The sequence below is a fragment of the Meles meles genome, chromosome 18 (assembly GCF_922984935.1).
Source record: "Meles meles chromosome 18, mMelMel3.1 paternal haplotype, whole genome shotgun sequence".
NCBI lineage: Eukaryota > Metazoa > Chordata > Mammalia > Carnivora > Mustelidae > Meles > Meles meles.
The window spans coordinates 27,475,711-27,502,608 of record NC_060083.1 but is presented as its reverse complement, the minus strand read 5'-3'; the positions used below and the strand labels follow the sequence as shown (position 1 = coordinate 27,502,608).

The following is a 26,898-nucleotide window of genomic DNA, read 5'->3' as shown; positions in this document are numbered from 1 at the left end:
TCTCCCTCTGACCCTCCCCCTTCTCATGCTCTCTTTCTCTCTCTCTCTCAAATAAGTAAAATCCTTAAAAAAAAAAAAAACTATATGAATATATTATGGTTGTAAAAAAATTTTTAAACCCCTCGGGGCACCTGGGTGGCTCAGTCAGTTAAGCATCACGGACTCTTAATTTCAGTTTGGGTCATGATCTCAGGGTTCTGGGATGGAGACCCACATCAGGCTCCACACCCAGCGAGGACTCTGCTGGATTCCCTGTCCCTCTCTTCTTCTCCTTCTGCCCCTCCCCCACTCATGTGTGCATGCTTTCAAATAAATATATACATCTTTTTAAAAAGTTGCTAAAACTCCTTTCTTTTCCTTTCTTATTGACATTTATAGGCTTTCTTGTTACCTGCCCCAGTGCGTTAGAAAAACCTGAGTGCTAATTCTTGTTCTGCAACTTAATAATAATGCAGCCCTGGGCAAGTTTCTTAATCCCTCATGTCTAACGTGTGGTTGATAATACCTACCTGACTTAGTGTGATGAAAAGAAGTGGGATAACACACCTGGCACCTCCTTTCTTTTTTCCTTCCAATCAAACCTTTGATATTTTCATGCAACTCCAGCCAGGTATGAACAGCGATTGATTTTCCATTACCACACAATTCATACTACGCTAAAGTCTCACAGAGGGACAGTAAGATCTAAAAGACAAAGAGCAAATGTTAAAACAGGCAAATGTGCCTTTTTCAAGGACATTTCTTTGGAATTCTCATCACTGCATCATTGTCACAGCCCCAGGGTTGAATTAAGGGCAGAAAACTTCAGACACAGATATTAAATGACCTAGTTATCATGGGTATGTTGTAACATTCCCTTATATAATGCCTACCTCAAGAAGCTTGAAGTCAGGTTACAAAACTGTACATACACTATTGTAACTATATAAATAAAACTAAAAAATCATGTATGGAAAAAGACCGGAAAGAAAAGATGCTAATTGTTGTTTTGGTAAGGTTATAAAATTACGGGTGATGCTTTCTCTCTTTTTTTTTGGTAATGTGGCATTTCCTTATTAATGGGAAAATAATATTTTATGAGAATGATGAAAACTAAAAATAGAAGTTTGGAATATTCTACATGTAATACAATTAGTTAATCCTTATGATAGCCATATAAGGTGGTATCTTACATCTTACAAAATAGCACCAGCCTTCAGCAAATTCTGTAGTAGATAAAATTGTGTGTGTGTGTGTTTAAAGATTCTATTTATTTGACAGAGAAAGAGCAAGAGAGCACAAGCAGGGGGAGCGGCAGAGGGAGAAGCAGGCTCCCCACAGAGCAGAAAGCCTGATGCCGAACTCGATCCCAGGACCCTGGGATCATGACCTGAACTGAAGTCAGACGCACAACCAACTGAGCCACCCAGGTGCCCCAATAAAATGTGTGTTCTGGGGCATCCGTCCTCCTAGTTCTTTTATCTTCTCCTTATAGTTTTTTTTTCCCCCCAGATACCTGGTGTCCACTGCTCTTCTCCAACATGCCAAAGGACAATAAAGATTTACTTCTTTAGGGGATTTTAATTTTTATAGAGATCAGTAGTATACACTCTGGAATTAGGAGCATTAGCAAGCAGGTGTTTGAAACACCTGTGAGCCTTGGGACCTGATGGCATCCGGAAATCAGACTTCTGCAAACTTCTGTAGATCAGGGGAGCCTTGATCACAGCTGTTCCCGGGTGCTGACAGATACAGGAAAACTGTTGCCAATTTGTTAACCAGAGGCAATGAATGATAGGAATGGAAGATGCAACTGTTCTTTCTAAGGGACTCATAAAGGTCTGATTAGCCTAATCTAAGGCATTGCCCAGGCAATTAAGGAGAACATTTTTGGAAAAGCAGACTTCAGAAGCCAAGCAGAGTAGAAGTTTCTACCCTCTACTTACTTACTTACTCACTCAGATCAGCTCTCATTCTGCACCCAAGCTCCACTGCTGTCAGGCACTGCTTGTTCATTCAGGCGTAGTCGGGATCGACCACCCCTTCGCTGGGCATAGACAAGTCCTACTTTTGTAGCAGATGGCCTCTAAGATATGTCTACATATAACATCGTTTTACAAAAATATCTATGTACAGTCTAGTAATGTGCTGTCCAGTAAGGCAGTCACTAGCCTCATGTGGCTATTTAAATTTATTTAAATTAATTAAATAAAAAATCCAGTGTCTGAGGCGCACTAGAGCCACATTTCAAGTGCTCAGACGCCACATGAGGCTAGTGGCTACTGTGTGGGACAGTGCAGATACAGAACATTTCTATCACCCCAAGTTCTACTGGACAGTCTAGAAGGTAACACTTTCAAATTGCATTTTTGTAGAGGCATATGTCAGCCCGCACTTAAAGGTGTAAAGCACATCGCTGCCCACAGGCATATATGTAGTCACTATATGGTCTTACTGACTTAAGCACTTCTTTCTACTTTCCTTAATCTCTAGATCTTTGCACATACATCACCCTCAACACAAACTCTATTTTAGCCTGTCTTCCTCCCTCCTTTTCACTGATGAGGATAATGATTCTTAGGGTCGACTTAGTTCCTATAATGCGTGAAAATGCCCAACTCTTTGTTACTAACCAGAGCTGTACTGGAAACCTGCCTTGTGTAACAAACAAGCTTGAATCCGAAGAGGAATGTATCTATTTGTGTTGCTGAGTCATTGAATAGACTGAAGGAAGGTCTGTGGGGGGAGAAACGAAGCTGCATACGATCGTTTCTATTAGAGATTTTGCTATTTCGGTGTTCGCATGTCAAAATAAGTCACTAGCCAAATTGATGGTGGAGCAATTTAGTGCCGGAAAAATGCCTTTCCCAGCAAGATTTGAACTCCTAGTGTTTTTTCTTGAATCGGATTCTGTTTTGTTCTCTTGCCGAAAGATTAATTTTGCCGAATTTTAAAGCTTTAACTCTCCTCTTTAATGAAAGCAAAAATAAATCTCTCCAGTTCAGGCCTTGTTAGCTCCCATACGATTATCACTAAAATGCCTTCATGTTATATTTTTGTCTGGGAAACAGAACTTTTAGACATTCCTGCACCCACGGGATGACTCTGAATCCAGTCAGAGATCAGGAAGAGCATGAAAAAGCCTCGAAGCTTTTGGTTGAAGATACTGGGGAGATGTAAAGCCTTTCCACCCCCTCCCACCGCATCCCACCCCCTCCCCCCAAACCTAGGACTACTGTTGAGACAGTTCAGCAGTTGGATGCCAACGATCTACAACGGTGAGGAGCGGGGGCTGGTGAGTAAAGGGGCTGGGCGTGGTCAGGACTCCTAGGTGTCTGACTCACTGCAGAGCCTTGAGGAAGTCCTTTATACCTCCCCTCACCTGCCAGGGCAGCTCGTGCTGAAAAAGTCCGTTCGCATCTACTCATGGGCAAGATGGGCAAACCTAAATTTGAAAAGCCCCTCACAGTGACACAGCAAATAAGCCCTCCACGAATCCATGGGTTCAGCCTGGGCTTCGGACACGCTGCAGCTCTACCTGGGAGGCCCGGTTTGTGGATCCGGTGTTTTGAAAGTCCGAGGGCACCTTCGGGGTAGGGTGTTGGGTCGGCGGTCTCCGGGCCGGCAGAAGATGGCCATATCTGTAGCTACTTTGGAGTCTCGGACGAAATAGCCTCCCAGAGTTACTAGAAACTGCCTGTACCCTGCCCAAGCAAATTCACCCAACAGTTGCCATGAGGTTTATTTTCCCTTTACTCTTTGGTCCCAACTCCTGGGCTCTCCCGTGCTGGATATAAGGTGGGGGTGGGGTGAGAGGCGGTGATTAGTCACTTACTGCAGTCTTCACACCTTTTATATTTGTATTGTCGCCTTGCCTTTAACCCTCTCGCGTCCAGAAAGTACCCCAGTACGCCACCCCTGCGCCTCAGCCCCAACCCCGAAGTGGCGACGAGAGGGGTCGTATGTTGGGAAACACATGAGGAGACTCCAGGGGACGCCCGACCCGAGCGGCACCCAGTAAGAGTAGGGGGCGCGCCCCGCGGCTTCTCTCGGCGGCGAACGGAGCAGTGCGCACGCGCTACGCCCGCCGCTCCGCGAGTCCCCCGCCGGCTTCCCCCCCCCCCCGCAGAGCTCCTCTCGCGCGGAAGCCCCTCCCCCTCCACGAGCGGCCCGCCCCCCTCCCCCTCGGGAGAGGGCGGCGGGGCGCAGGGAGCGTGCGCGCGGCCCGCCCCGGGCGCGGGCGGAGGGGAGAAGGAGGGGCACGCGCGGCGGGCAGCCCGCAGAAGCCGGGAGCCGCGCAGGAGGACGGAGTGCCAGCCGCCGTGGGGCCGAGCCGGTAGGGGGCTGCGGGCCTGGGCAAGGACCGGGGCGGGGGGCGGAGCGGGCGGGACTTGGCTCTGACGCGACTCTAGGGGACACTGGCGGGACCCGGCGGCCGGGCCCCGCGCGACCCTCGTCTCTGGAAACTTTATGCCGGCCCCCACACCTGCTCTCGGGCGGTTCTCGCATCCTCTTGGCGGCCGGGAGGGGCGAGGCCCGGAGCCCTCCGCAGCGCCCCCTCCTCGCCGCCCGACCCCCCGCCTCCCCGGCTGTGGGTGCGCGCCCCCCGACTGCGCCCTGGTGTGGTCGACGCCCCGGCCGCGCGTACCGGCCCTCGGGCTCCTTGGCCGGCGTCCTGTGGGCTCCCCTTCCCTCCTCCTTCTTCCTGACCCTCTGCAACCCGGCCGCGCCACGGTCTCTCCACCTCCTCGCCGGCCGTCCTCATCTACCCGCTCCGAGCCTCTCGAGCTGTCGGCGGCCCTTTGCATCTTTCATAGGTTTCTGGTGCATTGATAGAAGCAACTTGACTTTCAGCAATGCCAAGTATTCAACTTGAGTGTTTCTCTGCGGTGGTAGATTGGGGCGCACAGTGCTAACGTGTCTCTTTATTTCTCCTAAGTACCCTCGCTTCAAAGCAAGTTGAGTTGTTTGTGTGTGAGAGGAGTCGCCTGCTGGAGCTGCCTTAGTGGATTGTATAACTATATTTTATTTAGGTGGATGTTGCCATTGGTACCAGCCAGTGTTATGGTAACTGGGCGTCCCAGAGGCAAGGGAAGGAGGAGTGACTTACAATTGCAGTTTTACTGTCTAGGGATTAAAAAAGAAACAAACAAACTACCTTGTACTTTTCATACAGCAGGACCTCAAGGCATTTGGCAAGTGTTAACTAGCCGTTCTTTGTAGTTTTATAGGAGGGGTAGGGAGAGAGCATTGCCGTCCGTTTTACAGATGTAAAAACAGAGGCAAAGAACCAGGTCCTGTTTCCTTACTAATCTTCAAGGAATATGGACCAAGAAATTGAACCCTGAGTTTTCTGGAATTCCTTGTCCATAAGCCCACACAGAAGTAAAATGGAATGTTGGAACATCTTCCCTGAGGTTGTACAGATCAGTTAAAAGTCAAAGAGGCTGGGGCCAGGTGTCAGCAGCCCTGTGCTTGAGACTCTCAGCTCTGTCACAAAGTTAAGTGATTCTGGACAAGTCACAGCTGCTCCCTCCATGTTTCCTGTTGTTTAAAATGAGGGGAACAAAGGTGCTGTCTTCTTTGCAAAGTTGTATGTGTGTGTATCTGGAAGCTCCACTCCCTTGAGCTGCATTTGGTGATTGTTAGTTGTTGTGGACCCATAAAGGCTCCCATTCTTGGGCTCCCTTTAGAAATGCAGGGAATGAGGTGCCCCCGGAATGAATAACTGTCTCTTCTTTCCTAGGGACACCTGAGAATTCACGTCAGGGACAGGCTGAGGCAGGGACCCTGACCCTGGGTGAGGGAAGAGGGTTGTCAGGTGGAGGTAGGAAGGCGTCCTCTACAGGCAGCTTGACACATGGGCCCTATTCCTGCCTTCAGCTCTGACTCATCTTCTGACGCTTGGGGGAGGAGAAGGTAGTTGCTTGATATTTTTGGCTTTCCCCCATAAAACAGGAGACAGTTTCCTTCATTCCAAGTTGTTTTAACGTCAGTGTCAAACGTGTCTATGCTGAGTTCTCATCTGAAATCTTTCATATTGGTTGAATGCAGGTATGATTTCTGTAATAGTCCTTAATAGAACGGCATAAATGTGTATTCATATAAAATATACCAGTCAGGTGTATAAATCCGGGAAGTCCTTTAAAACTTTAGCTTGAAAACCTTAACTTTTTTTTTTTAAACCTTAACATTTTTTTTTTTAAAGATTTTATTTATTTATTTGACAGAGAGATCAGAAGTAGGCAGAGAGGCAGGCAGAGAGAGAGAGAGAGAGAGAGAGGGAAGCAGGCTCCCTGCTGAGCAGAGACCCCCCATGCGGGACTCGATCCCAGGACCCTGAGATCATGACCTGAGCCGAAGGCAGCGGCTTAACCCACTGAGCCACCCAGGTGCCCTAAACCTTAACATTTTTAAATGATGGTCTTTAGAGAGGAATGTGTGTTTGGGGAATTCCTTTGTATTTGGGATTTGGGTGGATTGAAAATGCTCATTAATAATTCTCTGTAAAACTTAGAACTTTACAGATAAGGTTAAAGCCTTCTTTTTAGTTTCTTTTCCAAAAGTAACTGCTGTGTATATCTTTATCGATTCGTGTGTATCCTCTTAGACTTTTCTAAGCATTTTTATAATGTCTGCACAAAGTGATTTTTTAATTAAAATGAATTATAAAATTAACCAGTCCTGTTCGTAGAGATTTGGCTTCTGTCTAGAACAGGTAGCATGCGTTTTAAGTACAGCTGGTTGTAAAGGTTCATTACCTCTGTTGCATAGTAGTATTTCTCAAGATGATGGGCAAATGACCCCTTCTTAAACAGCCTCAAAGCACTTCAATCATTAAGATCCTAGGTGTTACTCTCGGTTAAAAATGAAAACTTTTCCATTAAAAAAAAAATCTAGGACTACTAGTGTCTTCATCTTATAAGGAAGCATAAGTGGGAGCAGAAGGCAGGGAGAGTTGCTAAAGCAATAGCACCTGGGTATAAACTTACAGGGTGAGCATTTAAGGTAGTAGCTTTATTTATGAAAGCTGCTCTGAGAAACAGGGAAGTGTGAATGTGGGCGCAGTTCAAATCAGTAATTTCAGGAGACACGTGAGTTCAAACAGAATTCACATCAAGAGTTTATATATTAGAGGACTTTTGCCATGCTGAAGGCCCAGTGTTGAATATTGGGGGGGAAGGCAGCTAAGGTCCCTGAAAACTGACGAAACTGAGAAGCTAATAGGGACATTTAGAGAGGAAGTGTTTTTTCCCCACATTGGCCAGAACTGTAATGGTTCTGAATTCCTGGACGTCAACATTTTACTTACTTAACTTTTTTATTGTGAATTGTAACACACAGGAAAGCGTATAAAACAAATGGATAAATTAATGATTTAAGAATGCACAGCTGTAATCATCTAGAAGGTCAAGAAGCACCTTCCTTCCATACTTTCCAAAGGACAGCCTCTCCCCTCACCTCAGAAGTCACCTAGCTTCATTTTTGTGGAAATCACTTCTTTTCTTGTCCCTGGTTTTTCCCCCTAAATATTAATATCTAAACAAGTTTCATTTTGTCTCTTTTCACCTTTATGCACATGGAATCAAAGTAGGTATCCTTCTAAATACTTTTGGGGGGGTCAACAACATATAAGTGTGTGTGTATACAGGAATGTATATACATACACACATAGTTTTTTAAAATTCTTGCAGCATGGTATTTTTTAAAGATTCATTCATTTTTTTTTTTTTTAAAGATTTATTTATTTGACAGAGATCACAAGTAAGCAGAGAGGCAGGCAGAGAGAGAGGAGGAAGCAGGCTCCCTGTGGAGCAGAGAGCCCGATGTGGGGCTGGATCCCAGGACCCTGAGATCATGACCTGAGCTGAAGGCAGAGGCTTAACCCACCGAGCCACCCAGGTGCCCCAAGATTCATTCATGTTTTTATCTGTGACTGTAATTCGTTCTTTTTTTTTTTTTTTTAAGATTTTATTTTATTTATTTGACAGAGAGAGATCACAAGTAGCCAGAGAGGCAGGCAGAGAGAGAGGAGGAAGCAGGCTCCTTGTGGAGCAGAGAGCCCGACGCGGGGCTCGATCTCAGGACCCTGAGATCATGACCTGAGCCGAAGGCAGCGGCTTAATCCACTGAGCCACCCAGGCGCCCCATCGTTCTTGTGTGAACATAGCACAAGTTATCCATCATCTGCTGATGGATAGCTGGGTCGTTTCTGGTCTGGGGCAGTTAAGAACAGGGCCTACAGGTGTGTTTATCTGCAGCTTTACTAGCTGATGCCTCATTTCCAGAGTGGTTGGTACCAATTTACATTCCTCCGTGGTGTCAGCCTTGAATTTATAATCCACTGTATTTGTTGTTGAATCACAGTATGTTTGGATAACCACAGTGTGAATGAATGAAGTGGTCTGATCCCTGGGGCTTTGTTTACCAGTGTATTTATATATACTTACAGGTTTAATTGTATGGGTTGGACCAACATACTACCCAAAGGGCAGAGATGGTTTTCCACGCTATTGGGTTGACAAATACCCAAGAAAAAAAAATTTTTTTTTTCCAAATAGATGTGTAGTTATAGGAAAATTTAAATATGCAAAGTGAAGAATAAAAGTGTCTAGTTACCTAGAAGTCTTATTTTTTTTTTTTTTAAGATTTTTTTTTGGGGGGGGAGAAAAAGGATTTTTTTTAAGTTTTTTTTTTTTTTTTTTTTTTTTTAGTAATCTTTACCCCCAGTGTCAGGAATGAACTCAGAACCCCAGCATCAAGAGCTGTACAGTCCTGACGCCCCTACCTAAAGTCTCTTAAAGGGTTTGGGTGAATCCTACCTCTGGGGCTGCTCGATGCCTTGATGTGGTGATTTGTGTTGTGCTGGTGAATGCCTGCCGTGTGCCCAGCCCTGAATGTGTAGGCCGGCAGTGCAAGTTTTAGTGTGTAGTGTGTGCAGGAACCCAGGCCAGTCCTTGTTAGAGGACTCTCGGAGGACCCTCTGAGAATGCTTGTGTGCATGTACGGGTCCTTTCGGAGGCGCTGAGCACAGACCAAGAAGGCTCCTCTTTCCCTGGCTTTTCCAAAGGAGCCACAGCTTCTTCGCTATGGGAATAAAGTACTCTTTTACAATCTTTAAAACGTACTTTTCCCCCAATTTTCCTTAGTGTACCATAGTAAAGGGAGTTAAAACTGCGTTTGAAACAGAATTTCTGCTTTTGAGGAGGCCGTTGCCAGGTTAACTTTAATTGCCTGTGTGTGGTGTTGTAGCTGGATTTAAAGCTAGGTGTGTATGGAGTGTGTGCGGGGAGAGACAGGTGGGAGGAGGGGAGAGGGGGAAGGGAGATAGAGGCAGAGGTGGCGAGGTTATGTCAGGACAGGTATTGGCTGAGTCCCTACGGTGCCTGGTGTTATTTGCTAACAGTTTGCTTCTATCCTTGCAGTAGAATGTTCTGCAGTTCTCTAGGTTTAGAAAATACCCTCAGGAATATCCCTTTTCTTAGTTGAGGGGTAAAGGAAGAATAATCCGAAGAATGTGAGATTTGTAGTTCTTTTTAAATTTCTACTGTAAGGCATCCTAGAAAATGGTCATATGCTCTGTTTTCCGGCTTGCCATGAATCATGAGTACTTTCTCACTTAAATATTAAAGTTTTCTTCAGATTCTCTAAAATAGTCATAACTTTAAAACCTACTTATATATAAATTAAAAATGTTTTAAAAAGGATCAAAAGGAACATCAGAGGGGCGCCTGGGTGGCTCAGTGGATTAAGCCGCTGCCTTCGGCTCAGGTCATGATCTCAGGGTCCTGGGATCGAGCCCCGCATCGGGCTCTCTGCTCCGCGGGGAGCCTGCTTCCTCTCTCTCTGCCTGCCTCTCTGCCTACTTGTGATCTCTCTCTCTGTCAAATAAATAAATAAAATCTTTAAAAGAAAAAAAAAAGGAACATCAGAGCCTCTTAATCTGAGTGATTGCAGGGAGAAGTCATATTTGTTTCTCTGGTATCCCTTGCGGGCAGTAGTAGTTGGCGGGAGAGCTCCGTATTCCACCTGTTACCAGGAAGGGGGCAAAGTGTGGGTGCTGAGGTCGTGGCCATACCGGCTACACAATGTCACGTACGCCCACGGCCTTCCCATCTTGCCACTTGCCGTCCTCGCTCTTAGCACTGACCCAGTTCTAGCCACCTCTACTATGGCACTGACAGTCTGGCCAGCTTTTCTGCCTGTGTTCTCGAAGTCTCTGTGGACAAAGGAGCCCTTTTGCAATTCACATGCAACTGCTGGTCTTAACTTCTGTCTTTGTCCCAGAATAGTTTCAGCATCAAAAGCTGAGGGCAGCGGGTCGTCATGACTTTTTAGGTCTTTGAGTGTGTGGGTAACACAGAGGACTCTTCAGGTTGAGCACGCTGCTTCTGTTGAACTAGTAAACATTTCTGTGGCAGATAAAGGCACATGAAGCACCAGCCTTCCTCCACTGAAGAGAGACACCCATGAGGTGAGCTTGCTTGAAGTTTTGAGGAAGTACTACTGGTAAAAATAAAATCCAGGAGAGGACTGTCAGCATTGCAAGTTACACACAAATTTGAAATCAAAATTTATAATGAAGAATTTCACTCATTTAGCTCTTGTGCCGCTCTGGTGTCCTTGCCAAGTTCGCTTACCAAATCAGCTGTGAGTCTGGCTGCCATGTGAGGAGCAGGTGCAGGCCAGAGCCTGGAGGGGGCGTTTGTGTTGACAGCCATTTGTTGTAGTTAATTTTCTTCTATTCCAAATAATTTTTATTTTTAGAAATTTCAATCAGATACTGGGGCGCCGCCTGGGTGATTTAGTCGGTTAAGTGTCCAACTCTTGATTTCGGCTCAGGTCATGATCACACGGTTGTGATATTGAGCCCCACACTGGGCTCCGTGCTAGGTGTGGAGTCTCCTTGAGATTCTCTCTCCCTCTCCCTCTCCCCCTGCTCATGCTCTCTCTCCCTCCCTCCCTCTCTCTCTCTCCCTCTCAAAAATAATAATAAATGAATAAATAAATAAATTGCAGTCATATAGAAAATTATAAAGAACAAGGGGCGCCTGGGTGGCTCAGTGGATTAAGCCTCTGTCTTCGGATTGGGTCATGATCCCAGGGTCCTGGGATCGAGCCCCACATCAGGGTCTCTTGCCCGGTGGAGAGCCTGCTTCTCCCTCTCTCTCTGCCTGCTGCTCTGCCTACTTGTGCTCTATCTCTGTGTCAAATAAATAAATACAATTTAAGAAAAATACAAAGAACAAATTTTTATCATTACCACCCCAAACTGGTCATAATTTCTCTCTTTTATTTAAAAAAAGCAGGGTGAGAATTATAAAGTTGAATCTTCCTTGGGCCCCTCCCCTTCCTTCCCTACTGAGACAACCATGCCCCATGAATTTGATAGGTTTCTCTCCAGCCCACTTGATTTATTTAAATATCTGTTTATTGTGCATTTTTTTTCTTTTTAATATTTTATTTATTTAACAGAGAGAAATCACAACTAGGCAGAGAGGCAGGCAGAGAATGAGGAGGAAGCAGGCTCCATGCAGAGCAGAGAGCCCGATGCGGGGTTTGATCCCAGGACCCCGGGATCATGACCTGAGCCGAAGGCAGAGGCTTTAACCCACTGAGCCACCCAGGCGCCCCTATTGTGCATTTTTGATGAATGTCAGAAGGACACAAATCTTCAGTAGCCTTTAATTTGCACTGTCATATAAATATGTTGTATTTAGGGGACAGAACTCTTTCAGGGTTAGAGGTTGTATATCATTTCACATGATTCTTGCTAAAAACAGGAGAAGTATTTAATGTTTTACAGAGTTTCAATTACCTGGTTTAAGTTTTCAGATAAAGATGATCCAAAATGTAAATTAAATGAAACTTTTTTCATATGGGATTATGTCTTTTTTTTTTTTTTTAAGATTTTATTTATTTATTTGACACAGAGAAAGAGATCACAAGTAGGCAAAGAGGCAGGCAGAGAGGGGGAAGCAGGCTCCTCCCCAAGCAGAGATCCCGATGCGGAGCTCAATCCCAGGACCCTGAGACCATGACCTGACCCAAAGGCAGAGGCTTAACCCACTGAGTCACCCAGGCATCCCTGGATTATTGCTTTTGTTTGTTTGCTTGTTTTTTTTTTGTTTTTGTTTTTTTATGGAGCCCTGTATGGGGCTTGAACTCACAACCCTGAGATGAAGACTTCAGCTGAGATCAAGAGTCTGATGCCTGACTGACTGGGCCATGCAGGTGCCCCAGTACTGGATTATGTCTTAAGTCCAAGAAACTACTGTATTATTTTGTTTAAAAATAATTTTTAAAAATGTACATTTGTGGAGTTTATTTCACTTATTCTCCTACAAATTACAGTAAATAATATTTATCTTTTCCACAGTAGCTTAATCTTATTTTTTAAGTAGTCCCCATGCCCAGCACGGGACTTGAACTTAGCACCCTGAGATCAAGACCTGAGCTGAAATCAGGAGTCGGACACTTAACTATCTTAGCTGTCTGGGTGCCCCTTAATATTATTTTAAATTCCTTTTGCAGAGATACTTGGCTAGAAATATAAATTCTCAGGCCTTTATCCCTGGAAATCCTGATTATTAGGTCTGAGGTGGGGCCTAGGAATGTGAATCTTAACCAGCGGCTCATGTGATTCTCATGCAGTGGTTATTAGGTCCACACTTTGAAAATATTCCTTTGCCATAGGATGATGGCTTTGGAACATAATTTCAACCATGTGGTTTCTGTAAAGGGCCAGGTAGTAAATATTTTAGGCTCCGGGGCCAAACAGTTTCTGCAGCAACTACTTAACTCACCTTCACAGCAAGAAAGCAGCCATAGTTAATGGGTAAGCAGTGAATGCAGCTGTGTTACAATAGAGCTTCATTCATGGACACTGTCGTTTTAATTCCATACAGTTTTTATATGCCATGAAGTGCACTGTTCTTGTGATTGAATTTTTAGCCATTCCAAGCTCATGGGCTGTACAAAAACACGTGGTGGGCTAGACACGTCTGCCTGCCGTGGTTTGCCAGCCCCTGATGTGTACCAGGGAAGAGTGAGGTTTGCTGGCCACGACCACATTTTCTCACAGCATGTGAGTAACAGTGAGACAATCTGTATAAATTACGCTAATATGGTAACATAAAGAATAGTCATAAAGAATTATGTGTATTGTCTTATTGTACTAGACTATTTTTCAGGAGACGTTGAAAGACCAGGGAATAACTTCAGGAATCTCTGCCTTTGCACTACCATTTAGTTAAAAACTTGATTCCTCCCTTTGCTGTGGGGGCCCAGGCACCCAGTTGGCCTCAGAGCATACTCTGCTCAGAAACTTTCGTGGGTAATTAGATGTTTTTGGATTTATAAAGACAAATGGGAAATTAATTTATCAATACTTTATAAATGAAGTTACTTTGCTATGAAATCACCAAACATGTGGAATTGGGTCATGGGTATGATACAGAAATCCTTGTAGGGAGAAGGCTGAGGCTCACTGCTTGGGGCTTACAGGTGTTGATGCACGCAGTCAGACAGTAAGTGATTGAAGGTTGTCAGCTATTCACTGTTGACCTCTTAGTCCTCTGAACTTTATAAATTCCTTTTTGTCTTCCTTAAAGTCATAATGAACTTTTAAGAGATCTCATTTATTTAAAAAAATCTGCATTTTCTGAGATTTCATAGCCTTGCCTCTCAGAGGGTGGTAGTGACTTTGGCAGTTTTGAGGCACATTTTTTATCTATTTTGGGTTTAATTGTTGTGTGTGGTTTTTAAAGTACTCCGCCTCTAGATGTTCTGACCTATATAAATCAGAGTTCACTGCTTAACCAAGAATGTATGATTCATATTTAATTTTTACCACTTCTTGAAGATTGTGAAGTGTTTACATAGGCTCTGGCACAAATTGGTTTTTAATTATCACCAAACAAATTGAAATGTGATTGTGGGATTTTGCCAGCATTTTCTTGGTTTAAGCTTATCAGATTTTTCATTCCCTAAGACCATCTCATACCACATAGCAGTTTAGGAGTTTTTAGAATCATATCCCCTTTATAGATAAAGCACAATGAGATTGACCTTGTGTGCCTTAATTTCTTTTCTTAGCAGTTTTTGCTTTCTTCCTCATTGAAATGGGGACATTTTGGTAGTTTTTCGATCAGTTGACCTGTCGTGGTCAGATTGTATGACTAATCAACAAATGCACAACTCATGGAAAAGGGGTTCTGGTCCCAGTGGGGTTCCTACTTTTTTTCTATGTAGAGTCTGGGAAGGCCTCTTCACCTCCATTACCTCTGATTCCTCATCTGGGAACCATGACAGCAGAACAGTACTGATCCATGTGAGACTGAGTGTGTTCATGGAGCTTCAGCAAAAGAGGCACTTGAGTTTTGTTTTTTCCAGCAAGTCCAGTGGGACAGACTGAGGCTAATTGATAGCGATGCTTCTCCACTTTCCTGTATATAAAGATCACCTATGATGTTGTTCACTGTGGAATCCCATTCCATAGGTCTGCGATGGGGCCTGAGATGATGCATTTCTTTCAAGCTCCGGGTTGATGCTGCTGCATCTTGGATCACACTTAGAGTAGTGAGGGGTTATAGAAAAGGGTTTGGGTTCTCTATTTGGAATCTGAAAGTAAGAAAGCTCTTGAATGTCAAGAATGACAGTATGTCTTTTTTTTTTTTTTAAGATTTTTTTATTTGACAGAGAACACAAGTAGGCAGAGAGGCAGGCAGAGAGAGAGAGAATGGGAAGCAGGCTCCCTGCTGAGCAGAGAGCCCAATGTGGGCCTCGATTCCAGGACCCTGGGACCATGACCTGAGCTGAAGGCAGAGGCTTTAACCCACTGAGCCACCCAGGCGCCACGACAGTATGTCTTTTTAAAAAAAATTTTTTTTTTTTTTTTTTTTTCAGATTTTATTTGACACAGAGAGAGAGATCACAAGTAGGCAAAGAGGCAGGCAGAGAGAGAGGGGAAAGCAGGCTCCCCGCTGAGCAGAGAGCCTGATGCAGGGCTCGATCCCAGGATGCTGAGATCATGACCTGAGCTGAAGAGAGAGGCCTAACTCACTGAGCCACCCAGGTGCCCCATTTTTTAAAAAAATTTATTTATTTTTAAAAAGATTTTATTTATTTATTTGATAGAGATCACAAGGAGGCAGAGAGTCAGGCGGAGAGAGCGAGAGGGAGAGAGCAGGAAGCAGGCTCCCTGCCGAGCAGAGAGCCCTCTGTGGGACTCCATCCCAGGACCCTGAGATCATGACCTGAGCTGAAGGCAGAGGCTTAACCCACTGAGCCACCCAGGTGCCCTTAAAAATTTTTTAATAAAGGGGTGCCTGGGTGGCTTGGTGAGTTAAAACCTCTGCCTTCGGCTCAGGTCATGATCTCAGGGTCCTGGAATCGAGCCCCACATCGGGCTCTCTGGTCAGCAGGGAGCCTGCTTCCCTTCCTCTCTCTCTGCCTGCCTCTCTGCCTACTTGTGATCTCTGTCTGTCAAATAAATAAAATTAAAAAAATCTTTAAAAAAATAAAATTTTAAATATTTTATTTATTTGAGACATTTATTATTAAAATTTTTTTAATAAAGATTTTATTTATTTATGTATTTGCAGAGAGGGGGGCATGGCAGAGGAAGAGAGAGAAATAGACTCCCCGCAGGGAGCCTGACTAGGGGCTCAATCCCAGGACCCTAAGATCATGACCTGAACTGAAGACAGACAGTTAATTGACTGAGCCTCCCAGGCGCCCATAAATGGCAGTATGTTTTAAATGGACTGGAGAAAAAGCATGATAGTATCATCTATGGGACTCTTCTCTGAGAAACAGACAACTCTGTTTTTCAGCCCCATTGACTGTTTTACTTTGCTTCTAGCCTGTGCCTTCTCTGAATTGCTAAGCTACCCGCTGTTTGCACCACTCATTTGAGTCACTTAATGTTAGTCGATCTCCCATTGTTATTCAGCTGTTTTATAGTGTATCTTGTTATCAATTTAGGGTGGTAAAATGCTAGCACAGGGTGATGGTTTATGTTATTCCTTTAGAGCCCTGTTCTAGCTATTACTGCATAGCACACCATTCCAAACTCAGTGGTGTAAAAATAAGCATTTTTATTTTGCTCACAGATTCCTGTAGAGGTCAGGAATATGGACCTCGTGTAGTGGGGACAACTTGTCTTTGCTCCACAATGTCTGGGGCCAGCGGTGGGACAGTCAAAGGACAGTAGGTGACTCGATGGCTGGGAGCTAGAATCATCGATTTGTCTTTACTCACATATTTCGTAGTTGATCCTGGCTACCCACTGGGACCTCAGCTGGGCTGCTCTCTGGAGCACCTGCGTCTGACCTCACCCCATGGTAACTCTGTTGAACTTCCTCACAGCGGCAGCCGGGCCCTAAGAGCAAATCCCAAGATAGCAAGGTAGAAGTGTGTGACATGTTTCTAATCTAGCCTCAGAAGCATTATTTCTATTGTACTCTTTGGTGGAGTTGGTCACATTGTAAGGTCAAGTGGGATGGGAGATATTGTGGTCATTTGTGGCGAAGACCTTTTCCCACAATCCCCACGTCACTTAGAGTAGTGTTGAACACATGGCATGAACTCAGTGAAGACTGTTGTGTGAATGAGTGGCCGGTAGTTTTAGTACCTAGTGGGTGAGGACCAAATTCAAAAATACAGTTCCAGAAATGGACAGATTACCCCCCGATACCCAAATAAATACGTGCTTTCACCTTTTATAGTTATTAGCAGTCTCTTCTCAGTATTCTACTCATTCTATTTCCAGCATGGGAATGTCTGAACTTATCAGATGGTAGTAAACTTGTTGAAGTCTGTGCTTCTATATATGTCACCATAGGGCCATACTTTGTTCCTTGCTCTCATCACGTGGACTGCCCGTGTCAGTCTTTGGACTGTGGTGTGTTCTTCATCCCGCAGCTCGTTAGCCTTAAAATAACTGTCCTTTGTTAGGCTCAGCTCATGGGATGGTGGTGCGCATGAGGACACTGAGTCAGTCCGGTCACAACTGTGCAGGCAGTTGCTGTACTGCATGTTACGTGTCACCCTGTGGAATATCTGTGGCCAAACCAGAATGGTGACTCTGTCCTTAGCTTTTGTGTATTATGTGTGTTTATCCTCATCCCAGGACCTCTTCATATCAGTTCACTTATGTGGTGGGAAAAGCAACAACCCCTCCTGCAGAAGTAAGATGTTGAGGTGTTTTAGCCAAATTTTAAAGCTTTCCAGAAAAGCAAGAACAATTTGCATCTTTTCATTTTAATACAAATATAACTCAACATTTGTTTGAATTTTTTTTTTAAGATTTTATTTGTTCAGAGAGAGAGGGCATAAGCAGGGGGAGCTGCAGGCAGAGGCAGAAGGTGAAGCAAACTCCCTGCTGAGCAAGAAGCCCTCTGTGGGACTTGATCGCAGGACCCTGGGATCCCTACCAGAGCTGAAGGCAGATGCCCCCCTGACTGAGCCACCCAGGTGTCCCTATGAGTTTTATTTTTAAGAGTGTTTTAATTTTTTCCCCAATGGAACATATTTCTGATTTAATAATGAAAATTAATGAAGAAAAGTATCATTTATTTATGGCAATGTAGGCTAACATTCTTCTATTTTTAAAAGGGTGACTTTATCTAGTTCTTTTAAAAAAAACCTGAAATATTTAACAGAAAGAGAAAATGTGATTATATAGGCTTTTCAGGTATTAAAAAAATAAAAACAGCGTAGGCCTCAAGTATATACTGTGTCCTTCTGGAATTCCTACAGCTAAAAATAACTTAGGTCATTTTACACAGTCATTTCTAGCATCATTATGGCCATTTTCTGCTTATTCAGTGTGAGAAGAGAGAAAGCAGTAGGTAGAATTTCAGTTTCTAACTGCCTATTCTAGTGGTTATTTGCTACGATTTAAAAAAAGAGAAAGAAAACTAGCCTCCATGGCACTGGGATGGCTGCTCTGAGTGGATCGTGTCCACGGCTGCTCCCGTATGGACGCCAGTGCTAACTCAGAGCCGGTGCCCACATCCCAGGGCTTCCGCAGTGCAGGGAGCAGTCATGTGTTACCAGCTTCTGCATCGAGATTACGGGCCACCTGGATGGACACTAATTCTGCATTTTTCCGTAGCACTTTAGTGCTTTCATCATCTGCAAGATGTTTCTTAGAACTTGAGGGAAAAAAGTACCTCTCTGGGGTTGGTTGAGGCCAGCTCCTCCTTTTTGTCTTGCAGCCCACCCCATCCTGTCTCCATTCTCCTGGCCGGGAAAGTGTTTTTCCCTCCAAGTAGTAAATGCAGCTGCCAGAGCGACTTGGAAGGACTGAGTTGACCACCATGGACAGCGACATGAGCTTTCCTTGGCGCTGCCTCTGGTTATCTCGGAGACACGTGTGCTGCCCTGGGAGTGGCGACTTCACTCAGAGTACTTTGCTGTCTTGGAGCCCTCAGACATGCCTCAGTCTTTTACTCCGCTAATCCGGTCCCTTCTTCTGTCCTCTAGGACACATTGACTAAGATGATTTTGACGAACCTGGGATGTCACACACACGTACTCTTGCCTCCTTTATGTCAGAATCTCCTGGTTCTGGCACTGGAGCGCACTAGGGCTGCTTGTGCTGCCATGGAACCACCCCTGGCTGAGGTCCCTCTGCTCTCAGCGGGGCCTCTCTCTGTCCTGGATGGTATACAGGTCTGTGGCAGTATTTCCCTGTTCTGGGCGACAGGAGAAACTGAGTAGCTGAGCCCATCTGGGCTTTTCTGTAAGCAGCATTCAGCCCCATTTTTCTTGGCAGATCGAAGACCCCTTTCCCGCACTGAAGGTGTTGGCCGCGGGTGTCACAGTGCCACAAGGCAGGCAGTGAGGACACAGCCAGACCCCACAGTCATGCTGAAAGGCAGGGTGTGGGCTTGAGCTAGGAGCCCAGACACCTTGGGTCTTTTCCTGGTTCTGTCGCAGATCTTCTCTGAGTGGAAATCATTTCACCCTTTCTGAACCTTACAGTTTCTGATCTGTAAAAGGGGTCAGGAGTGTTTGTCAGAGGAGCATCGCCAATATCTGCCCTCTGCGTGCTCTCTGGCAGACGCTGTCGTTGGAAGCCGCGGAGCCAGCTCCGACAATTTGCGGCAGGTTTGTTGGCACGAGACTGACTAGCAGCAGCAGGGAGGGAGCATCATGTCTGTCTCACTTGGATTCTGCCCTGAGGACTCACAGTCTGTTTTCTCTGCAGTACCAAGTACCTTATCACTGCCCAACAGAGGAGAGTTAGTGGAGTAAGTTAGGCTTCCGGGCCACCCATTATTCACTCCTGATGAAGACACTTCGGCTGCAAAGACCAGTGAGTCTGGGACCTTCACCTCAGGAGGGCAAGTGGCCTCCCAAACAGAATGATAATTTGGGAGACCACAAGGGTGAGTTACTCTTAGTTAGTGACTCAATAACCTGGTTGGAAATTTGATCAGCATCTTCCACATTTTCCAGTAAGGAGGGAGTTCTCACCAGTTTGAGAGCCCAATTTTGTGTTTATCAGTGACTTTGCCTTTTTTTTTTTTTTTTTTTTTTTAGATTTTATTTATTTATTTGACAGACAGAGATCACAAGCAGGCAGAGAGGAGGAAACGGGCTCCCTGCTGAGCAGAGAGCCCGATGCAGGGCTCGATCCCAGGACTCGGGGATCATGACCTGAGCCGAAGGCAGAGGCTTTAACCCACTGAGCCACCCAGGCGCCCCTATCAGTGGCTTTGCTTTTAAAATCACTAGGATTGTGCCAGGGAAAGACTTGGAAGTGGCATGAGACTGTGCTCTGCAGCAGGACGGGATGTTCTCCTCTATAAATTCTGCCCATTTCCACTTCCATCTGACACACACATCTGCACACATCTCCTTGGGTGACCGCCGCCTCTTCCTCTTCATGGTGCGATTTCACCTAGATACTGCGGTGTGCCGCTGTCCGGTGTGGGTCCCCAGAGAAGGTTCTAGCCTTGGGCGAGGCAGCACCCCTCAGACAAGGGCCGACTCTGGGGAGGACTCGTGACATATCAGGGCCAGCACTCTGAGTGCCTCAGTCTTGAAGCAGGGAACTGGTGGCTCAGCCTAGCGTTGACCTCTACAGTGGTTCTCAAAGTGTGTCCTCACCTCAGAAATGCCAGTTCTTGAGCCCCGCTCTGAAACTCTTAGGGTGTGGTTCAGAAATTTGTTTTAACAAAACTCTGATGCATGCTAAAGTTTGAGAACCACTGCATTATGAAGCTATCACTGTTTGATTTACTTTTTTATTGAGGTGTAGTTGATGTATAACATGTTTCAGGTATACAACATAATGATCTGATACTTACATTAGCACAAAATGATCATCACAGTAAGTCCAGTAATATCCATCACTATATAATTACCAGTGTTTTTTGTAATGAGAACTTCTAATATATACTCTTAGCAGCTTTCAGATATGCAATACAGTAATATTAACTTGTACGCTACATCCCCATGGTTTATTTTACAACTCTGTGTCTTTTGACCTCCTTCGCCCTTTTAGTGCCCCCTCCACCACCTCTGGCAACTGCCAGTGTGTTCTCTGTATCGGCGAGCTCATTTTCATTTTCTTTTTAGATTCCACACGTAACTGATAGAATATTTGTCTTCTTCTCTCTGACTTATTTCACTTAGAAAAATGCCCTCAAGGGGTGCCTGGGTGGCTCAGTGGGTTAAGCCTCTGCCTTCGGCTCAGGTCATGATCTCAGGGTCCTGGGATCGAGCCCCGCATCAGGCTCTCTGCTCAGCAGGGAGCCGGCTTACCCTCTGTCTCTGCCTGCCTCTCTGCCTACTTGTGATCTCTGTCTGTCAAATAAATAAAATCTTTAAAAAAAAAAATGCCCTCAAGATCTGTTCATGTTATCTCAATGTAAGATTTTCTTTATGGCTGAATAACATCCCATTGTGTTTATATACCACATTTTCTTATCTGTTCCATCTATCAGTGGGCCTTAGTTGTTTCCATGTCTTGGCAGTGAACATGGGGGTGCATATGTTTTTTCAAGTTAGTGTTTTTGTTTTCTTCAGATAAGTACAGGGCCTCAGACTGCTGGATCATATGGTGGTAGGGTTTTGTTTTGTTTTCAGTAATCTCTACCCTCAGTGTGGGGGTTGAACTCATGACCCCAAGATCAAAAGTTACATGTGCTACCGACTGAGCCAGCCAGGCACCCCTGGTAGTTTTTTGATTTCTTGAGCAACCTCCATATTTTTTTCAGAAGCGGTTGCACCGGTTTCCATTGCAGCCATCAGTGCAGGGGGGTTTCTTTTTCTCCACAGTCTCCCCAACAGTTGTTGTTATTTCTTGTCTTTTTGTAACAGTTGTTGTAACAGGTATACAGTGATATCTCATTGTGGTGTAACGCACTGATTGAAAGGTTGAACCATTCTTGCATCCCTGGAACAAATCCCACTTGATTGTAACGTATGTGTCTTTTGATGTGTTGTCGAATTTACTTTACTAATGTTTTGTTGAGGATTTTTGCATAATGTTCATCAGGGATAGTGGCCTGTAATTTTCTCGTGTCCTTGTCTGGTTTTAGTATCAACATAATCCTGACCTTGTGAAATGAGTTTGGAAGTGCTCCCTCCTTTTTTATGTTCTTGAAGACTTTGAGAAACGTAGTATTAATTCTTCTTTAAATGTTTGGTAGAATTCACCAGTGAAGCTGAGTGGTCCTGGATTTTTGTTTGTTGGAAGGTTTTTGATTTCTGATGCAGTGTTCTTACTAGTTGTTGGTCTATTCTATTTCTTCATGATTCATTCTTGGCAGGTTGTATGTTTCTAGGAATTTGTCCATTTCTTTTGTCACATTTGTTGGTGTATAATTGTTTATAGTAGTCTCTTATCCTTGGTATTTCTTTGTGGTATTGGTCATGACTTCTCTTCTTGCATTTCTGCTTTTACTAATTTGAGTCCTTTTTTTTTTCTTGGTAAGCCTAGCCAAAGGTTGTCAATTTTATCTTTTCAGAGAACCAACTCCTAGTTTCATTGATCTTTTCTAGTGTCTTTTTAGTCTCTATTTTATTTATTTTTACTTTCACCTTTGTTATCGCCTTCCTTTTAACTTTGGGCTTCATTTGTTTGTCTTTTTCTAGTTCCTTGAGGTTTAAAGTTAAATCCTTTGAGAGGCTTTTTTTTTGACAGAGACACAGTGGGAGAGGGAACACAAGCAGGGGGAGTGGGAGAGGGAGAAGCAGGCTTCCCACTGAGCAGGGAGCCCGATGTGGGGCTCGATCCCAGGATGCTGGAATCATGACCTGAGCCAAAGGCAGATGCTTAATGACTCAGCCACCCAGGCGCCCCTTGAGAGCTTTCTTGATTCTTGTTGTAGACATTTATCACTGTAGCCTTCCTTCTCAGAACCACTCTTGCTGCACCCCGTGTGTTTTGGTATGCTATATTTCCATTTTCCTTTGTCTCAAGGTAGTTTTTGATTTCTTCTCTGAGCCATTGGTTGTTCAGTAGCATATTGTTTAACCTCCACATACTTGTTAATTTTCCAGTTTTCTTCCTGTAATTGATTTCTGGTTTCATACCACTATGGTTGGAAAAGATGCTAGGTATCTAACTTCAGGTATCACCTCAGTCTTATTAAATTTATTAAGACTTGTTTTGTGGCCTTATAATCTGTCCTGGAGAATGTTCCATGTACCCTTGAGAATATGTATTCTCTTGCTTCTAGATGGAATGTTTTGTATATGTTAAGTCCATCTGATCTTAGGTGGTGTTTAAGACTGATGTTTCCTTATTGATTTTCTGACTTGGATGATCTATCCATCACTGGTGTTAAAGTCCCCTATTATTGTATCGCTGTCTATTTCTTCCTTTAGGTCTGTTAATATTGCTTTATGTATTTAGGTGCCCTGATGCTGGGTGCATATTTTTTTTTAAAGTTTTATTTATTAAAAGATTTTATTTACATATTTGACACAGAGCACAAGCAGAAGGAGTGTCAGGGAGAGGGAAAAGCAGGCTTCCTGCTGGGTAAGGACCCCCATGATGCGGGGCTCCATCCCAAGACCCTGGGATCATGACCTGAGCCGAAGGCAGCAGCTTGACCTACTGATCCACCTAGGCACCGTGTAAAAATATTTTTAAGTAATCTCTACATCAGTGTAGGGCTTGAACTCACTACTGTGAGATCAAGAGTCACTCTGCCGACTGAGCCAGCCAGGCACCTGTTTTGCTCATAATTATTTACAAATGTTATATCCTGTTAAATTGAGCCATTTATCATTATGTCATGCCTGCTTTGTCTCTTATTACAGTCTTCATTTTTAAGTCTTTTTCATCTGGGGCTCCTGGGTGGCTCGTGGGTTAAAGCCTCTGCCTTTGGCTCAGGTCATGATCTCAGGGTCCTGGGTTCAAGCCCCACATCGGGCTCTCTGCTCCACAGGGAGCCTGCTTCCTCCTGCCTCTCTGCCTAGTTGTGATTTCTCTCTGTCAAATAAATATTTAAAAAAAAAAAGTCTTTTTCGTCTGATGTAAATATAGTTACTCCAGCTTTCTTCTGGTTTCCATTTACATGAAATATCTTTCTCTGTCCCGTCACTTTCAGTCTGCATGTGTCCTTACATATGAAGTGAGTCTCTTGTAGGCACCATATAGATGGGTCTTCTTTCATTCAGCCATTTCATTGTTTGTTTGAAGCATTTAGTCCATTTACATTTAATGTAATTAGTGATAGGTACATACTTATTGCCATTTTGTTCATTGTTTTCTGGCTGTTTTGTAATTCCTCTGTTGCTTTCTTGCTCTTTGTGATTTGATTTTGTGATATGCTTAGATTCCTTTATCTTCTGTGTACCTACTGTAGGCTTTTGCTTTGTGGTTACCATGAGGTTTACATGTAACAAGTTATAAGAATCTATTTTAAGTTGATAACCTAAGTTTGAATACATTCTAAAGCTCTAGTTTTACATACATCCCTGATTTTGTTTCTGATGTCCCATTTTTAAAAGATTTTATTTATTTGAGGGGCGCCTGGGTGGCTCAGTGGGTTAAAGCCTCTGCCTTCTGCTCAGGTCATGATCTCAGGGTCCTGGGATCGGGCCCTGCATCGGGCTCTCTACTCAGAGGGAGCCTGCTTCCTTCTCTCTCTCTCTGCCTGCCTCTTTGCCTACTTGTGATCTCTGTCTGTGTCAAATAAATAAATAAAATCTTTAAAAAAAAAAAAGATTTTATTTATTTGAGAGGGAGCAAGTATGAGTGGGGGTGGGGGAGGGAGGGCAGAAGGAGAGGGAGAAGCAGGCTCCCACTGAGGGAACCAGATGCAGGGCTTGATCCCAGGACCCCAGGATCGTGACCTGAGCCAAAAGCAGACACTTAACTGAGCAAGCCATCCAGGCGCCCTATTAACTTACTTCTTAGAGAGTGCATGTGTGAGTGTGGCAAGGGGGAGAAGAGAAGCAGACTCCCTAATGAGTGTGGAGCCCAACTCAGCTTGATCTCACAACCTTGAGATCATGACCTGAGCTGAAACCAAGAGTCAGGTGCTTATCAGATTAAGCCATCCAGGCACCCTTTTGATATCCTATTTTACATCTTTTTGTCTTGTATATCCCTTAACTAGTTATTGTAGTTATAGTTATTTTTACCACTTCTGCCTTTTAAGATTTTAGCTGTCAGGGGCACCTGGGTGGCTCAGTTGTTAAGCATCTGCCTTCCGGTTTAGGTCATGATCCCAGGATCCTGGGATTGAGCCCCACATCAGGCTCCGGACTCAGCAGGGAGCCTGCTTCTCCCTCTCCTATTCCCCCTGCTTGTGTTCCCTCTCTCGCTGTGTCTTTCTCTGTCAAATAAATAAAATCTTAAAAAAAAAAAAAATTTATCAGAGCATGAGCAGGGGGTAAGGGCAGGAGGAGAGGGAGAAGCAGACTCCCTGCTGAGCAAGGAGCCCAATGCAGGACTCCATCCCAGGACTCTTGAGATCCTGACCTGAGCTGAAGGCACCACTTAATTGAGCCACCCAGGCGTCCCTATAGTAGCTTTATAAGTGATTAATCTACCACCTTTTATGTTATTCTAAATTTTACTATATTTACTTTCACCAGTGAGATTTATCCTTTTACGTGTTTTCCTGTTACTAATTAGCACCCTTTCTTTTCAGCTTCAAGAAATGCCTTTAATAATTTTTGCAAGGCCAGTTTAGTGGTGATGAACTCCTGTAGTTTAAAACTCTTTCTTCTTCACTCCTGTATGATGGCTTTGCTGGGTAGAGTGTTCTTCGAAGTGTTTTCTTTCACTGCCTTGAAAATGTTATGCCACTCCCTGTGGGCCTGCAGAGTCACTCCTCAAAAATCTGATAGTCTGGTGGTGGGGGGGGGGGGGGGGAATTCCCTTGTATGTAACAAGTTATTTTTCTCTTGCTGCTTTCAAGAGTCTATCTTTGTCTTTTAACATTTTAACAGTTTAATTATGATGTGTTTTAGTGTGGGTCCCTTCAGGTTCATCTTATTTGGAACTCTCTGAGCTTCCCTGGATGTCTGTTTCCTTTGCCAGCCAGGTTAGAGAAGCTTTCAGCCATTCTTTCTCCAAATTAAGTTTTGTGCTCCTTTCTCTTCTCCTCCTGGGACCTCTGTAATGTGAATGTTGGTCCCTCTGATGTCCCATAAGTACCTTAAGCTGTTTTCACTTCATTCTTTAGTTGTTCTGTTCTTTTGTTGTGTCAGGTAGTTCTGTTGAAACCCTCTAGTTGATTTTTCAGTTCAGTTAGTGTGTTCCTTAGTTCTGATTTCTCTTTGGTGCTTTCTTATATTTTCTATCTGTTGAAGCTCTCACTGTATTCACCCTTCCCCCCAAGTTCAGTGAGCGTCTTTATGACCATTATTTTGAACTCCTCAGGTAAATCACTTATCTCTGTTTAAGGACTTCTGAGATTTTATCTTGCCTTTTCATTTGGAACACATTTTTCTGTTTCTTCATCTTCCTCTACTCGGTGTTGGTTTCTGTGCATTAGACAAAACCCCCACCTCTCCCAGTCTTGAAGGAGTGGCCTCAGGTAGGAGATGAACCTTATTGTTCACTACTGCCTTTGTTTTGGTTTTCTCTAGAAACTTTGTGACTGTCCAAGCAGCCTATTTTTAATGGCTCCCAGTTGTTTCATGTGACAAGGCCTGTCAGTGAGGATCTCACTTAGCAGCTTTTAACATATGCACATAAACAGTCCTGTGGGGCTGCAAGTGTGAGTCTCATTGGCCAGCAGAGCCTGGTGATCTAGAAGTATCTCCTGGGCAGCAGTCACAAACATCAGGATACCAGATGGGTGTACAAGTTCCTTTCCAGGAGATACTGGAGACTTGGAGTGGGATAGAGGGAAAGCACAAAGATGGTATCCCCTGGCTTTGGTTCCTGGAGTGAACCTAAGTGGGCCCCCAGACATGTGCCAAGGCAGAAATGTGCCCCTGATGCTAAAGGTCCAGGACAAGCAGTAGTCTTTTTCCACAGAAAAGGTCTGTTTCAGTTGGCTGGCTGTGCAGTGCCCTTGGGATGGTAGCCAGTGAGAATGGTCTCTTCATTTGTTAGTCTCATGTGCCCTGGCATACCAGCCTTGCTGACCCCCAGGGCTGGCAGTCCGTGGGTGGGCCCTGGGTGGCAGCCACCAAAAGCTGGACACAGACACATGGGGAAGCTCCACTCTGGGAAATACTGGCTTTCTGGAGAGGACTGAAGTGGATGCTTACATCCCTGTGTTTAGTTAGAAGCCTGCCCCTAGGCCCCACACTAGAACTATTTTTAAAGCTTTTAATAAATGTTAAATATGAACATGTCCTAGGATCCAGCCCTTCCACTCCTAGGTATTTAACCAAGAGAAAGGAAGGTGTGTGTCCACACAGATACTATACATGAATGCTTGCCGTCATGTTATGCATCAGCTTTCCAGTAATAGCCTCAAACTA

The 26,898-nt window shown here is 44.4% G+C and overlaps 1 protein-coding gene across 2 annotated transcripts in view; it reads left to right on the top strand.

Annotated features, from left to right (window-relative positions):
* The first annotated feature begins 4,188 nt into the window (after positions 1-4,188).
* Positions 4,189-26,898, top strand: part of DUSP14 (dual specificity phosphatase 14) — a 29,225-nt gene continuing 6,515 nt past the window's right edge. Inside the window, exon 1 of one of the 2 annotated variants that reach the window (XM_045984359.1) lies at positions 4,189-4,315. The gene's annotated coding sequence lies outside the window, so the exon portion shown is untranslated. Of the gene's footprint in view, positions 4,316-19,283; positions 19,307-26,898 lie in introns of those variants that run through there. The other variant, XM_045984360.1, reaches the window with a different exon arrangement.